Source organism: Bemisia tabaci, unplaced genomic scaffold (assembly GCF_918797505.1).
Source record: "Bemisia tabaci unplaced genomic scaffold, PGI_BMITA_v3".
Classification (NCBI taxonomy): domain Eukaryota; kingdom Metazoa; phylum Arthropoda; class Insecta; order Hemiptera; family Aleyrodidae; genus Bemisia; species Bemisia tabaci.
Window position 1 is genome coordinate 299027 of NW_027311735.1, and position 15967 is coordinate 314993.

The window sequence follows — 15967 nt, forward strand, 5'->3', positions numbered from 1 at the left end:
CTTGCAAAAAAGCGTTTGAGCATGTGTTGGTGCAGCCACAGGCATTCTTTTTTGTTTGGGCCGTTATAGAATCGAAAGGTAAAATCGATCTTTGGGGGGCCTGAATTCCGATAAATTTAGTGGACTGTATCTTTAGGATCTAAGAGATTGAACTTAGAGAAACCTGAAATGGGGCGGGGGTGTGGGGACACACAATACACAGATCATCATACGTCATAAAGGGGTATGTCTGAGTGAAACATGAGGCTTACCATGGAGTGTTAATATGCAGAGACCATCGAGCCATTATTCCTGGGTGACGAGACTTGCTCATGAAGTCATAATTGAAACTTTAGCCTTCCATGGTCATGAGGGATCTAGGCATGACCTTGAACTTGAAGTCTCCAGAGGATTAGGGAAACTAAGGAGAGGGTTTAAGGGAATGAAGGAAAGGGATAGTTCACTTTGAGCTCTAATGAAGGGTATTCAGGGCAAATAGGGAACAAAGGGTGAAAATTACATTGGTATTCGTCAGGGTTGAAATTAGCAACCACGAGGTAAAGCCTAAGGGGGGCTGAGGTCCTAGATGCTAGATTCCTAAAGAGGTGTAATTCATGAATTCTACCTGAATACAACCAATGCGACGATTAGGAAGAACTACCAGGTTAATCCAAGGATGGAGAACCGAAGAAAGATAGATAAATCGAGAACTTTACACAAAAGATACGATTTTCACCAGAGAAAACTGAGAGGGCAAACCAACGGGGACGCAGGTCGAAGCAGAATTCAACAGGTCCTCTTGAGGGGAGGAACCATCACGAAGAGAGCGCTGGCAACGCGGTATCGTAGCATGCAAAAAATGGAAGAGTCCATTATCGAGAAAGGGGAGGGGTGACAGATGAGTGAGTGCTAATTGACAAGCATGCGCGATCTATAGGGGAATTCGATAACCAAAATCGCTAATTAACAGAAAAGGCGATAGGTGGCGGAGAGGTATCGAAGTTCGATAATTTCAGGGCGCAGGGGCGCCAACATACTCCCCCCCTTGGAATCACGGAGGGATTACAAAACGAACCTGATGGTACAAGGGCGACAAAGGTTAAAAACTAGAGACACGAACTGAAAGTACAGGGCGACATAAAAGGAACGCTAGGACGAGGTACACGAAGGGCGAGAATAGGGGCGCTAACTTTGGAAGGGCGAGAAACACAAGAAATAACGGGTACAAGAGGCGCGAAACACGTAGGGAAGGGGTGTGCATTACAAGGGCGACGATGGGTGATGGGCAAACCACGAAGGCGAAGAAGGCGAGATGCGGCTGCCGTTCTGAGTCTTGGGGTTGGAGCGCGAGAGGCGCTGGCTGCTCCAGAGTGGAAGAACGGGCGGCACCACTTTCTGCCGGAGGTCGTGCACCAGCGGGTGAGGTGGGGTGCTTTGGGGGTCAGTCTTGCTGAGGCAAGGGATAGAGTTTTAGGACCGGGCGCTCATACGTTCCGGAAATGGTTTTCACCGAAGCTACTCGAACGCGCTTGTCCTTACCAGGGTAAACATCTAACACGCGGCCAAGCTTCCATTCTAGAGGAGGTAAATTGTCATCTTTAATGAGGACCAAAGTTCCTACTTCTAAGTTCGGGGCCTCTTTGACCCATTTGCCGCGAGGCTGGAGAGTGTGCATGTATTCAACGCTCCATCGCCGCCAGATTGCTTGAAACATTCCATTTACAAGTTCCCAACGGCGGAGGCGAGACATGTCTTGATCAAAATAAATCGGTTCCGGAGGGCAGCACAACGGGCGGCCAATGAGAAAATGACCGGGCGTCAGAGTGCGAAAGTCATTAGGGTCTGATGACATAGGGGTGAGAGGGCGCGAATTCATCATCGCTTCGATGCGACATATCAATGTTATGAATTCCGCGGCGTAAAGTCTCTCATTTCCGATAGTTCGTTTCAAATGAGATTTCATACTCTTAACGGCGGCTTCCCACAGTCCTCCACTGGTAGGATTGGAGGGCGGGATATTCTCAAACCGAATATTATTTTTCAAAAAAAATTCCTGTAAGGTAGGATCAGCTGATTTCATGATCCGAGCGAATACGTTGGCCGCGCCGACGAAATTCGTTCCATTATCGGACATGATCAAACAAGGATTTCCGCGCCTAGCGATAAAACGTTGAAGGGCGGCGATAAATTCAGGGGTGGAAAGGCCGTCTACAACTTCGAGATGTACCGCCTTTGTGACTAAACAGACAAAAACGCTGACGTAGGCCGGGACAGTGCGCGCGGAGCGATTGGAGTGAAGTTTCACAGAGAAAGGGCCAGCGTAATCAACGCCTGTGCGCTCGAAGGGCGCGCTAGGCTGCACTCGGGGGCAGGAAGAGAACCCATTAAGGGAACTGCATTGGATGGGCGAGCTCTGAAACAGTGCACGCATTTGTGAACAACGCTGCGAAATAAGGAACGGCCAGCTAGAACCCAGTATTTTTGAGAAATAAGGGCTTGTAATAATTGAGGGCCGGGATGAAGGTTCACTGCGTGATATTTTTCTACGAGCAAACGCACTAACTTGTCCTTGCATGGGAGGAGGAGGGGGTGACGGGCGTTAAGCGTGATATCTGCGTTGTGCAGTCTTCCGCCCACTCTCAGAAGCCCATCTTTGTCAAGGAAAGGCGTTAACTTTTGTGTTCTCAATGAGCAGAGTGCATTAGGCTCACGCTGTAACAATTTAACATCATCAGAAAAATGCTCGGCCTGAATAAACTTCACAATCCAAATTTCCGCGGTGCGCACTTCTGTCAAGTCCAACGGGCCTTTACAGCAAGGTATTTTTCGCGAGCGGTGAATGAAGCGAAAAATATAACAAATCACGCGAACAATTTTATCCCATGAGGAAAGATCTGGAATAATTGTAGGGCGCGGAAGGGCGACAAGGGCATCAAGGGCGGGAAAGGGCGCCATTTCCTTCTTAAATTCCATGGCGTCTAAGTCTGGGGCGCCGAGGGGCTCCTCGGGCCATTCGGAGTGGGGCAAGGAGAGCCAGGGGGGCCCGTGCCACCACAATTCATTCGAGGGCAATTCTGAGGGCACCATGGGCCGTGTTGCCACATCCGCGGGATTATCGGCCGAACGCACGTGACGCCACGTGACATTCTCAAGCTCCTGAATGCGAGCAACTCGGTTAGCAATGAAAGTTTTCAGAGTGTGAGATTCCGTATTTATCCAATGCAAAACCGTTGTATTGTCTGACCACGCATAAAAATTCTTAGCGCCGAATTTTTCTTGGAGTTTTGGCAACGTCGCGTGAAAAAGTTGAACGAGCAAATCGGCGGCGCAAAGTTCTAAACGCGGTAAAGTGACCTGACGCAGGGGCGCGACTTTCGTTTTAGCAGTGACGAGATTTACAAGGGCTTCAGAATCCGGGGAGGGCGAAGACCTAAGATACAAAAGGGCACTATAACCTAATTGACTGGCGTCACAAAATCCATGGACTTCAAAATATTCCGCGCTCACATACAAGCAGCGAGGAATCAAAACCTTGCGCAGCGCTGGCAATTCTCTACAGAAATTGGACCACAGTTGCCAGATTTCATCGGGGACTCGCTCATCCCATGACAGTTTTAATTTCCATATTTCCTGCATTAAGGATTTAGCAGTGAAGGTCACGGGTGCAATCCATCCGCAGACGTCATAGATTGAAGCAAGCATGGAGAGAATGCCGCGCTTGGTGGCTGCGTGAGGCCTTAAATTAATTACATAAGTGAAACAGTCCAATTTTGGCGCCCATTGTACGCCCAAAATCGAAAACCGCGGGCTTTCATCATTTTCGTCAATGATTGGGCATTCTAGGTGGTCCGCGGGCAAATTTTCTAAAATTTCGGGGTGGGAGGCCGACCATTTTCGCAAGAAGAATCCTCCCAGGGCGAGAAGAGCGATCAACTCCTCGAGGTGCTCCTTAGCGACACGAATGGTAGGTCCGCCCCCGTTGACGTCATCGACGTAAACAGACTCTAAAAGGATTTTGGCTGCGTTAGGATACTTATGTCCGTGATCCCTGGCCAGTTGATGCAGGGTTCGAATTGCTAAAAAGGGCGAGCAATTAATTCCGAAAGTGACAGTGTTCAAATAATACGCTTTCAGCGGCTCCGACGGGTGAGCACGCCATAAAATACACTGATAAGGGCGATGAGTTTCTGTGACGCTAATGCGCAAGTACATTTGCTTAATGTCACAGGCAAAAACCACAGGGTGGGCGCGAAAGTTCAGTAAGACGTCACGGACGTCATTCTGGAGGGCAGGGCCAGCCAACAAAGTGTCATTTAATGAAACGCCCGTGGAGCTAGGGGCGCTGCCATCGAAAACGCATCGCAATTTTGTCACTCCATTGGTAGTTTTGGTGACACCGTGATGAGCCAAAAAATACTTTGGCGCCTCCTCGGGGGAGGGGTTCGGGGGGACTGGCGACATGAAACCATCCTTTTCAAAATCGATCATGTATTTCCGGTATTTTTCCGCCAATTTCGGATTTGACTCGAAACGCCTTTCTAAGGAGAGCATACGTTTGCGAGCTAAATCAAGAGAGGAACCGAGGACAGGGGGATCAGGGCGAAAGGGCAGATTGACTTCATAGCGACCATCGGGAAGCTGAATAGTGGTTTCAGAATAAATTTTCTCGGCCAGCCTTTCTTCTGGCGTAGACTTAACGGGAGGGGGAACTTCCTCTAAACGCCAGAATTTCTCAATGACGTCAGGCTGAGGAGTGTGCGCGTGTACAGGGAGCGCGGTCAACAACGTAACAGGGGTTGTCGGAGGGAGTTGAGTCACCAGGCATGAGGTGGAACCAACTAAAACGAGTCCAAAAACGGTCCCTAGGCCCATGAGGCCATCACGAGCAGGGACATTATCACCAGTGAGAATTTTTGCGAGCAAATCTACACCGCATAAAATATCTATCTCTGAAGGGCGATCTAATTCTGGGTCAGCTAAAGTATAATCGCGGAAAATTTTCTGAAAATCAGGTGAGAGGGGGACGGCGGGAACCGAACCGGTAAGTCTATCCATGACAGTTACAGGGTGATTATAAACTACCATGCGACCATTGGGAATGCCAACGTCAACTTTCGCCGTGCCTGCTACAGGAATGGGCGTGTTCGCTATGCCGTTGATAGCATTTAAGCAGGGCTTCGGCGTGATTTTCAGGGTACGTGCAAGGCGAGACGTAATTAGGGTACCTGAAGATCCCGAATCTAAAAGCATTTTGGCATACACTTTCTGTCCGCTTAAACTGGTAAGAAAAACCTTAGCGGTTGGCATTACTGCTGCTAAAGGGCGATATTTGGCAACAAGGGCGGTATGAAGAGAAGTGTTGGGCTCTGGATTTTTCAAAGTAGGACAAAGCATACTATGATGACGTCCTTTAGTGCCATTACACTCTTTACATTCACGTTTAGAAGTACATTTATCAGACCAATGATTTCTACCCAGGCAGTTTCTACAAAGTTGCCTGCTTTGCACAGCTTCCCAGCGCTCGGGCTGAGTCAGGGCCTTAAAAGTAGGACAGTTAAATGTATTGTGAGATGGCTCATCTTCACAATAACGACATTCGCGAGAAGTTTTCGGTTTTTCAGATGAAGAACTACTGTCGGAAGCTTGGCTGTTCGAAGGGTTCTTTTTAGGGGAATTTTGTGCTGCTAGTACCTTGGTATTGCGGCCGGCATTAGAATTTGAGGAGGGCGACGAGTTAGAACTGCCTGTGAAAGGGTTATCAACGATTCTGGCACACTCTGACTTAATAAATGATAACAATTCATTGAGCGTTGGATACTCAGACGCATCTTCTCTAAAGTCATCAAATCTGCCGCGCAGGTTATCAGAAAATTTCCTCCAAATTACCGTAACAAGCATCGCTGAATAAGTCTCTGAGGGATGATTGAGGGAGGAGAGAGCATTCATATGCTCTTGAATCTTAGCGTAGAAATTAGACAAACTATTCTTGTGCTTAATTTCAGGGAGTTCCAACAAGCCGTTAAAATGTGAAAACAAATGACGACGTTTACTCTGATACCTGGTACAAATCATGTCCCATGCTCCCTCATAGTTCTCTGCAGTTAGCTCCAATGTCTTAATTAAATCTAAGGGCTCTTTAGACAGGGCGTTTAACAAATATTGAAATTTCTCAACATCACTCAACTTTGACTCATGAATAGCAACTTTGAACCGACTATGGAACGTGGTCCATTGAGAAAGGTTTCCATCAAATGTAGGCAGAGATAAGCGAGGCAGGGTGACATGAGCTTTAACATAAGGGCTTTGCACGGTAGAGGGCGAAGGCGAATTAACACAGGGAGATGAGGGCGGTGTAACGTTCACAATCTGGGACGCATTTTTCAAACCGAAATATTTGACTGAAATGGTATCTAACATGTCCTCAAACTGCGCTTGAGTGATATCTACCTCTAACTGTTTCTCAGGGGGAAGAGTGGCGTTCAGCTCAATAATCTCTGTTTGGGTTGCATTGAAATTACTCTCAATCTGCAATACTCTATTCCAAGTTCCTTCAAAGGAGAACCAATTTCTAGAATTAAGGGCTTGTGCGCCCAGAAGGGAACGTTGCAACATATCATAGTACCTATTGCGTTTGGCGTATAGGGCTGTGAATTCTACAGGGACTTGAACAGCTCTGGAAGCAGTTTGGCGCATGGAGCGCTTGGTGGGCTGCTTGCCAGGGTTCTCTCCATTCACCTGATCATCAAATTCATTATCTGAACCCTTTTGTGAGTCACTACCCTCGTTGTGTAGACTCATAATGGTGAGGTGATAAGAATAATATGCACAGGAAGAAAAACACTGGTGTATATAACCTCACTTTTGACTGAAATAGCAGCTCTTATCTGTCTCACTAAGGAGTAGCCAGAAAGAGAAAACAGGTTGCTTGAGGTACAAATTGGGCTCAAATCAGTGAGCAATAACTTGAAAATGTAATTAAATCAATTCATGAAAGAAAATGACTTCATAAGCAGCAAGGCACCCAGGAAGGGAGCCCGACGGAGACTGGCACACAATGGCTGGAGTTCAAAATGGCCTAAATCATGTGTTTCTTCACTCAGACAAATAATGAAAAAACTAAGAATAAAGGGAGGGTAACAGTACTATTGAATTGAAGGCAGGAGGGTAGGATACAGGAGGCGGAGCCTATGAACCAGGTGTAATCAATTATGGGGCCTGACTGGGAACCTGTTCATTCAACTCACTCCAGCACTCCAGAGATGCCAAGCATAACTTTAAATTTTGTAAATATAACCATGCCTGCACTCACATGTTATGAAGCTTAGGAACTTTGAAGTGACAGCTTAGAAAAGGGGTTTCTGAGAGTGGCTGACACATAAAGCTTCATTCATTTACTTTAAAGAGTGGTCCAAAATTCATTATATCACAAATGCGGCTCGGCTAGGACCATGTTTGGGCCGTTATAGAATCGAAAGGTAAAATCGATCTTTGGGGGGCCTGAATTCCGATAAATTTAGTGGACTGTATCTTTAGGATCTAAGAGATTGAACTTAGAGAAACCTGAAATGGGGCGGGGGTGTGGGGACACACAATACACAGATCATCATACGTCATAAAGGGGTATGTCTGAGTGAAACATGAGGCTTACCATGGAGTGTTAATATGCAGAGACCATCGAGCCATTATTCCTGGGTGACGAGACTTGCTCATGAAGTCATAATTGAAACTTTAGCCTTCCATGGTCATGAGGGATCTAGGCATGACCTTGAACTTGAAGTCTCCAGAGGATTAGGGAAACTAAGGAGAGGGTTTAAGGGAATGAAGGAAAGGGATAGTTCACTTTGAGCTCTAATGAAGGGTATTCAGGGCAAATAGGGAACAAAGGGTGAAAATTACATTGGTATTCGTCAGGGTTGAAATTAGCAACCACGAGGTAAAGCCTAAGGGGGGCTGAGGTCCTAGATGCTAGATTCCTAAAGAGGTGTAATTCATGAATTCTACCTGAATACAACCAATGCGACGATTAGGAAGAACTACCAGGTTAATCCAAGGATGGAGAACCGAAGAAAGATAGATAAATCGAGAACTTTACACAAAAGATACGATTTTCACCAGAGAAAACTGAGAGGGCAAACCAACGGGGACGCAGGTCGAAGCAGAATTCAACAGGTCCTCTTGAGGGGAGGAACCATCACGAAGAGAGCGCTGGCAACGCGGTATCGTAGCATGCAAAAAATGGAAGAGTCCATTATCGAGAAAGGGGAGGGGTGACAGATGAGTGAGTGCTAATTGACAAGCATGCGCGATCTATAGGGGAATTCGATAACCAAAATCGCTAATTAACAGAAAAGGCGATAGGTGGCGGAGAGGTATCGAAGTTCGATAATTTCAGGGCGCAGGGGCGCCAACATTTTTTAATTTCAGTAGAGGACTATTGTGGCATCAAGATGTATGCCACATTGCACCATAGCCTGTACAATTCCAGGGCTTGCAATAAGCTGCAAGTAGCTGTCCCTTTGCAAAGATGGGTATTTTCACTCCGTTTTCCATCGACTGAAGTAACAAGCGTGCGAAAATGGTCAAACATGATCAATTTTCTTAAAAGTCTATAGATTTTGCCAATACTTTAATGTTATTTTTAAGAAAATACTGTCCCTATGCAAAGGTGGGTATTTTCACTCCGTTTTCCATCGACTAGAGTAACAAACGTGCGAAGATGGTGAAACATGATCAATTTTCTTAAAAGTCTATTGCTTTTGCCAATACTTTAATGTTATTTTTAAGAAAATACTGTCCCCCTGCAAAGGTGGGTATTCTCACTCCGTTTTCCATCGACTGAACTAACGAACGTGCGAAAATGGTCAAACATGATCAATTTTCTTTAAAGTCTATTGCTTTTGCCAATACATTAATGTTATTTTCAAAAAATACTGTCCCACTGCATAGGTGGGTATTTTCACACCGTTTTCCATCGACTGAAGTAACAACCGTGCAAAAATGGTCAAACATGATCGATTTTCTTTAAATTGTATTGCATTTGCCAATACCTAACAGTTATTTTTAAAGAAATACTGTCCTACTACATAGGTGGGTATTTTCACTCTGTTTTGCATCGACTGAAGTAACAAACGTGCGAAAATGGTCAAACATGATCAATTTTCTTAAAATCCTATTGCTTTTGCCAATACTTTAATGTTATTTTTAAGAAAATACCGTCCCTTTGCAAAGGTGGGTATTTTCACTCCGTTTTCCATCGACTGAAGTAACAAACGTGCAAAAATGGTCAAACATGATCAATTTTCTTAAAAGTCTATTGCTTTTGCCAATACTTTAATGTTATTTTTAAGAAAATACTGTCCCACTGCAAAGGTGGGTATTTTAACTCCATTTTCCATCGATTGAAGTAACAAACGTACGAACATGGTGAAACATGATCAATTTTCTTAAAAGTCTATTGCTTTTGCCAATGCTTTATTGTTATTTTTAAGAAAACACTCTCGATTTGCAAAGGTGGGTATTTTAACTCCGTTTTGCATCGACTGAAGTAACAAACGTGCGAAAATGGTCAAACATGATCAATTTTCTTAAAATCCTAATGCTTTTGCCAATACTTTAATGTTATTTTGAAGAAAATACCGTCCCTTTGCAAAGGTGGGTATTTTCACTCCGTTTTCCATCGACTGAAGTAACAACCGTGCAAAAATGGTCAAACATGATCAATTTTCTTAAATGTCTATCTCTTTTGCCAATACTTTAATGCACATTTAAGATAATACTTTTCCACTGCAAAGGTGGGTATTTTCACTCCGTTTTCCATCGCCTGAAGTAACAAACGTGCGAAAATGGTCAAACATGATCAATTTTCTTAAATGGCTATTGCTTCTGCCAATATTTTGTTATTTTTAAGAAAATAATGTCTAACTGCAAAAATGTGTATTTTAACTCTGTTTTCCATCGACTGAAGTAACAAACGTGCGAAAATGGTCAAACATGATCAATTTTCTTAAGAGTGTATTGCTTTTGCCAATACTTTAATGATATTTTTAAGAAAATACCGTCCCTTTGCAAAGGTGGGTATTTTCACTCAGTTTTCCATCGACTGAAGTAACAAACGTGCGAAAATGGTGAAACATGATTAATTTCTTAAAAGTCTATTGCTTTTCCAAATGCTTTATTGATTTTTTTAAGAAAACACTGTCACTTTTCAAAGGTGGGTATTTTATCTCCGTTTTCCATCGACTGAAGTAACAAACATGCGAAAATGGTCAAACGTGATAATTTTCTTAAAAGTCTATTGCTTTTGCCAATACTTTATTGTTATTATTAAGAAAATACTGTCCCACTGCAAAGGTGGGTATTTTCACTCCGTTTTCCATCGACTGAACTAACAAACGTGCGAAAATGGTCAAACATGATCAATTTTCTTAAAAGTCTATTGCTTTTGCCAATATTTTAATGTTATTTTTAAGAAAATACTGTCCCACTGCAAAGGTGGGTATTTTCACTCCGTTTTCCATCGACTGAAGTAACAAACGTGCGAAAATGGTGAAACATGATTAATTTCTTAAAAGTCTATTGCTTTTCCAAATGCTTTATTGATTTTTTTAAGAAAACACTGTCACTTTTCAAAGGTGGGTATTTTATCTCCGTTTTCCATCGACTGAAGTAACAAACATGCGAAAATGGTCAAACGTGATAATTTTCTTAAAAGTCTATTGCTTTTCCCAATACTATAATGTTATATTTTTATGATAATACTGTCCCACTGCAAAAATGGGTATTTTCACTCCGTTTTCCATCGACTGAAGTAACAAACGTGCAAAAATGGTCAAACATGATCAATTTTCATAAAAGTCTATTGCTTTAGCCAATACTGTAATGTTATTTTTGAGAAAATTCTGTCCCTTTGCAAAGGTGGTAATTTTCACTCTGTTTACCATCGACTGAAGTAACAAACGTGCAAAAATGGTCAAACATGATCAATTTTCATAAAAGTCTATTGCTTTAGCCAATACTTTAAAGTTTTTTTTAAGAAAATACTCTCCCGCTGCAAAGGTGGGTATTTTCACTCCGTTTTCCATCGACTGAACTAACTGTGACGGTCTGCAGCGGTCATTCATATTCTCGCGGGGATATGCTTGGCCGTTGCATAACTCTCCCCTCCCCTGGACCTTGGTTCTCGACCAGTGACCGCGGCTACCCGCCATCTTGAGCCCCCTCAGTCTTCGCTTGCCTCTCCGCGTAACTGGCCGTCGATCAAGGTTCCCTTCCTACCCGTGTGTCTCGTTAGCAAAGACATAAAGACGGAGCACTAAAAGCAAAAAATGAAGCTTCTAGAGCTTCTTTTCAATCACCTCTACTATTTGCTAGAGGATTGGCGGCGAAATCGGGACAAGTTTGAATTCAAATGTAGGGCGGGAACTAATAAATAAAATTGCGGAAACAAAGTATTTTAGGTTGATTTTTGCCCAAATTCAGGTACACACTCATATTTTTTTAACTTTAGGTTAGTTTCAGTCCGTCGTCGACCGATTAATTTCATTTGGGAGTAACGTTGATCTAGAACTGTAACGGCCTGTTTGAACCTGCAGAACCACCATGAGCAGAAGAAAAACTAACTTTATCTGAGATTACTGCCTGTTACCGAGCAAAAGTAGGTGTATTATATTAGGACGCAGACCGAACTTTCTTAGTATATTCGTTTTAGGAATTTAAAATACGTTTCAAAGAAGAAATGTGCAAAAATCCAGAGGACAAGTTCAAATCAAATTTCCGTTTGCCGCCATGGATTCCCGCGCTCATTTACACACTCGCACAAGCGCGCAGCGCCGAACCTAGCTTCACTTTTTCCCCGTGCTTATAGATACGAGCACTCCGTCTTTATGTCTTTGGTTGCGCCTAGAGTCCCTTTATACTGAGAGTCAAGACAATGCGAATCCATTTCTGATTGGTCAATCGGATTTTAGGCCTTCACAGTGTCACAAACGGGAATAAAGATTACATTTTCACCGATCGCAAAGATTAAAATCTGGAATGGACCGAGGAATTTCGGGTTCGACAAGGAACAAACGGAATGAGAGAAGGAACGGAGAAAGGAATTTAAGAATGAGCCGATCAAAGATTACGAAAAACGTTCAATTTGTGTAATCTTTATTCCCGTTCGTGACTCCATGAGGGGTGTTGTCTTGACTCTCAGTATCAAGGGGATGTTTACTTTTTGCAGGCAAAGACCCCCTACGATGTGCAGGCAAGATGGCTGCGTCGCGCGACGGGAACTCAGGGCAGTTCGAGCACTCTCTTCCCAATACCTACTCTAACCCATCCTATCGTCCGCCGCCTCCCTACCCCACCCAGCTCTCCCATTATACCTAAACTCTTTGTGCTTCCAAATTTTCTTATTACCTACCTACTTACAGTGCTAAGTCACAAGAGTGTGTATAGGTATCTATTTTACTTTTTTCCCCCAGTTCATTTTATGTAAGCATCCTTTTCCCTTTTATTTAGTAGGTGATTATTTTCTACAAATATTGTCTTGTTTCCTTTTCACTTCTTTCCCAGAAGATTTTAAGAGAAATAGTTCTGGCAGCTCGTGCGTCCTCACAGCAAAAGCTGTTGGTTATCTTTCATAACTGACTTTGCTTATGATTTGAGCAGTTTGAGAGATAACTTACAGCTGAATCAATTTTTTCATCCACCTTCAATGTACCTATTTGACAAAGAGAAGAACCTGACGGTCTCGATTCAGCACCCCATGCTCCAAGCGTCCTTTTTCCATCGTTTACTGCTTGAACACTCAGGAACGAGACGTCACCCTCAGCACCATAGGTACCAGTGGGTGCATTATATTAATCCATTTTGTATTTCTTAGAATTAAAAATTGAAAACATACATATTAATTTATTGATACTATCATATTTCCAATGTAAGTGTTATCTTTGTAGGTGATGTTATTTATTTACACTCCCACATTTCACCTCTTGATGCCTGATCGGTAAATTTTACCACTTTTTGGATTGTTATGTACTTTTGAAGGTTTAAGTTATCAAAAGTAGAAATGTGCACAGATATTGTTTTAGCAAATTTTTCAAGAAATGTGCTAAGTGCCTCGTATTTACCTATTAACAGGAAGTTTCCAGAAGTTGTACCATTGTGCCACAAAAAGAATTTGATAAATTTGTGCGAATGTTTAGTTAAAGTTTTAGCTTGATGGTTCATCTTTACATGGAAATATTTTTGGTACAATTATAATTTCCACAATGAAAGTCTGGCAACACAGCTAACTTAGCAAAATCCCTCATATTTCTTAGGAATTAAGTCAGATGTGAGGGTAAGATTTACCCCCCCCCGTCCTCCTCTCAACTAGTTCCCCCAATGCGCACAGAATGTACTAATAAGCAGCGTAAAGCAGAGGGAAAGATACAGGTATAATTAATAGATAGGTATTCACAACATGGATGATTTCAAAATTTGACATCTGAAGCATGTTTGAGATAATATTAAGCACCGATAGTATTCTCCGGAGGAGGCTGCAGTGGGTGCTGCATGCATGTACACAGCCTGGCAAATACGTAAGTACAACTCTGCGTCTTTACCGACCAACTACACATCTTTTTTACCTAAAATTTAACTCTAAGTACTCTAAGTAACTTGTGTGTTTCTCCCACACGTAGATAGCCTCCTTTTATTTTTTAAATTTTTCCTGAGATCTACGCCTGATTCCAATAAGGAAGGAAGGATGCTATCTTAGTTTTTAGCTGCCATAGCTTTATCCTGAAAACATTTATACCTTGTGCGCATACAATCCTCAAACTCATCCCTTATCATCTGGCATCCTCTGCCTATTTAGCAATAAGTAAATCCTCTAATCAAACATACATGGCTCAGATATAAATTAAAGCCCCCCTCCCCCCCGTATTTTCCACCAAAATTCAAAATGTAAATAGGTACGTTTAGGATTAATTTCAATGCCTCAGAACGCTGGGGCCCCCACACAAGCATGTGATTTCTCCATAAATTCTAAAGATTCTCCATCCTCAATCCTTAAATAAATTATATCATAATAATTATGTCAATAATTATATTATATCCTTAAATTATATCAGAAAAAATATCTTGCCAAAGTATTTTGAGAATTACCCTGGTTGACTTGGGTTGGACTCGTTTAGAAATTTAATCCCAATCAAAAATGCCAATTCCCTGAGCTGAGCAGTTTAATTTTTCTCCGCGAGTGAAATTTGTGCTTGGCGCCATTAGGAGCAAAGAGTAGGGGAGAGGAGAGAGCAACAGAGCAGAATCATGGAGTCCGAGCGAGCTGCACGCACGCTCCACCTAGCTCCACCAGCTACTCCCGCTCTGTGATCGCCTGCACATCGTAGGGGGTCTTTGCCTGCAAAAACACTCAATCGTATAAAGGGACTCTAGTTGCGCCGTGGAGACAAGGCCTAACGCAGAGAGTTTTAGGTTATGTTGATGTTTTCTCGTTTCGCTGTTGCCATATGGTAATTCCTTTAAAAGCTCTTTAAGAGGTAATAAGTCAACTTTGGACATAACTATTGTAAATTTAACTTTATTACTGACATGTCTCACTGTAATCGCAGTAAGTACATGCCATTTGTGTTGAAATTACAAAATCTATCTGTAGCCCATTACCTCCAATTTGGCTCCACTGTTATTTTTGCTTTCCCAACCTTCCAAATCAGATGTGCACCATACGATTTGCCGAGCTCATCAGCTCATCACTTAATTCTACAAAGAAACAACAAGTTTATGCCAAAAATCTTCAGCTTATTAATAAAAGTCGATCTTAGTAAACCCTTAGTCGTAGATAAAGTGAAAATTTAGAGATTCAATGGATGTAATATTTTAATGAGGTTGGCTACACTGAGATCGCGGGGATTTTTTTAGCGGGAAATCCTCTGATACTTAAATTCTCGCAATGAACATTTTCAATTTTATCTGACGAACGGGGGTGTTTTAATTGTTTAAAAGCCCATCCGGGTCGACGAATATTCACTATTTTTCACGAAGAATCGGAAAAAAACACTTTTAAAGGCGATAAATCATTAGTAAGGAAGAAAAAACAAGCCGGGCGCAAAAAATTTACGCATCTCAACACAGCTTGCTTTCTTTAGTTCTTATTCAGCACTTATTTGGTGATGAGGATTTTTATTTTTTGGTGCACGTGTTTTTTTTGGAGGGGGTGGGAGGGGGTAGGGGGTTAACATTTAAAAAAAAAAAAACCCAAATACAGTGTATTTCCGTATAGTTCATTGCACTAAGGGAGAATTCTTATTGAAGAAAAATGAGTCACGGTGCTGGGGGGGGGGGGGGGGGGGGTCAGCATTTTCAAATATCGTTTTTTCGGTCCATACGGTTAGAATTGGCATAAAAGGGGCTTATTGCGCATACTGGAAGATCAAATGGACGTAGTTCTACCAAACAGACCTATGTGCAATTTTGAAACTTTTCAGTAGAACAAGGTTTGCAAAAACCATTGGCGTTTCTGTATTAATGAACCGATTTTCGATTTCTATGGCTTGTTTGAAAGCTGAAGAGTTTCCCTAACTATATCTGGTGCCAAAACTTCTGTTCTATTCGTATTAATCGAGATATGGGTAAAAATGCACATAGTTCCGTTTGCAGAATTTGAAATCCGCGATAGCGCGTTCTATCAAACAGACCTATGTGCACTCGGCAATTCCCGACTGCTTCCGGCTACGCTCGGCGCGACCGATTCGCTCAGCTTCGTTCGGGCGGTGTTGACAGTTCATCTCTGAGCAACGCCGTAGACAGGTCGCAACTTGATCGTGCCCGGCCCTCACTCGCTGTTTCCGCAGAGCTCCGCCGCGCGCGCGTCGATCGACTGCACATAGGTCTGTTTGATAGAATGCAGTATCCCGGTTAGCGCATTAAATCAAACGGAACCACACATAGGTCTGTCTGCTTTAATCGTCATCCCCGTTCCCGGTTCCATGATTTCTCACAAGCT

General features: G+C 42.9%; 1 long non-coding RNA gene across 1 annotated transcript in view; it reads left to right on the top strand.

Moving 5' to 3' along the window:
- Positions 1 to 12662, top strand: part of LOC109037826 (uncharacterized) — a 308967-nt gene extending 296305 nt beyond the window's left edge. The window contains exon 3 of the long non-coding RNA XR_011900726.1: positions 12203 to 12662. This is a non-coding gene — a long non-coding RNA (uncharacterized lncRNA). The remainder of the gene's footprint in view (positions 1 to 12202) is intronic.
- Positions 12663 to 15967: the final 3305 nt, after the last annotated feature.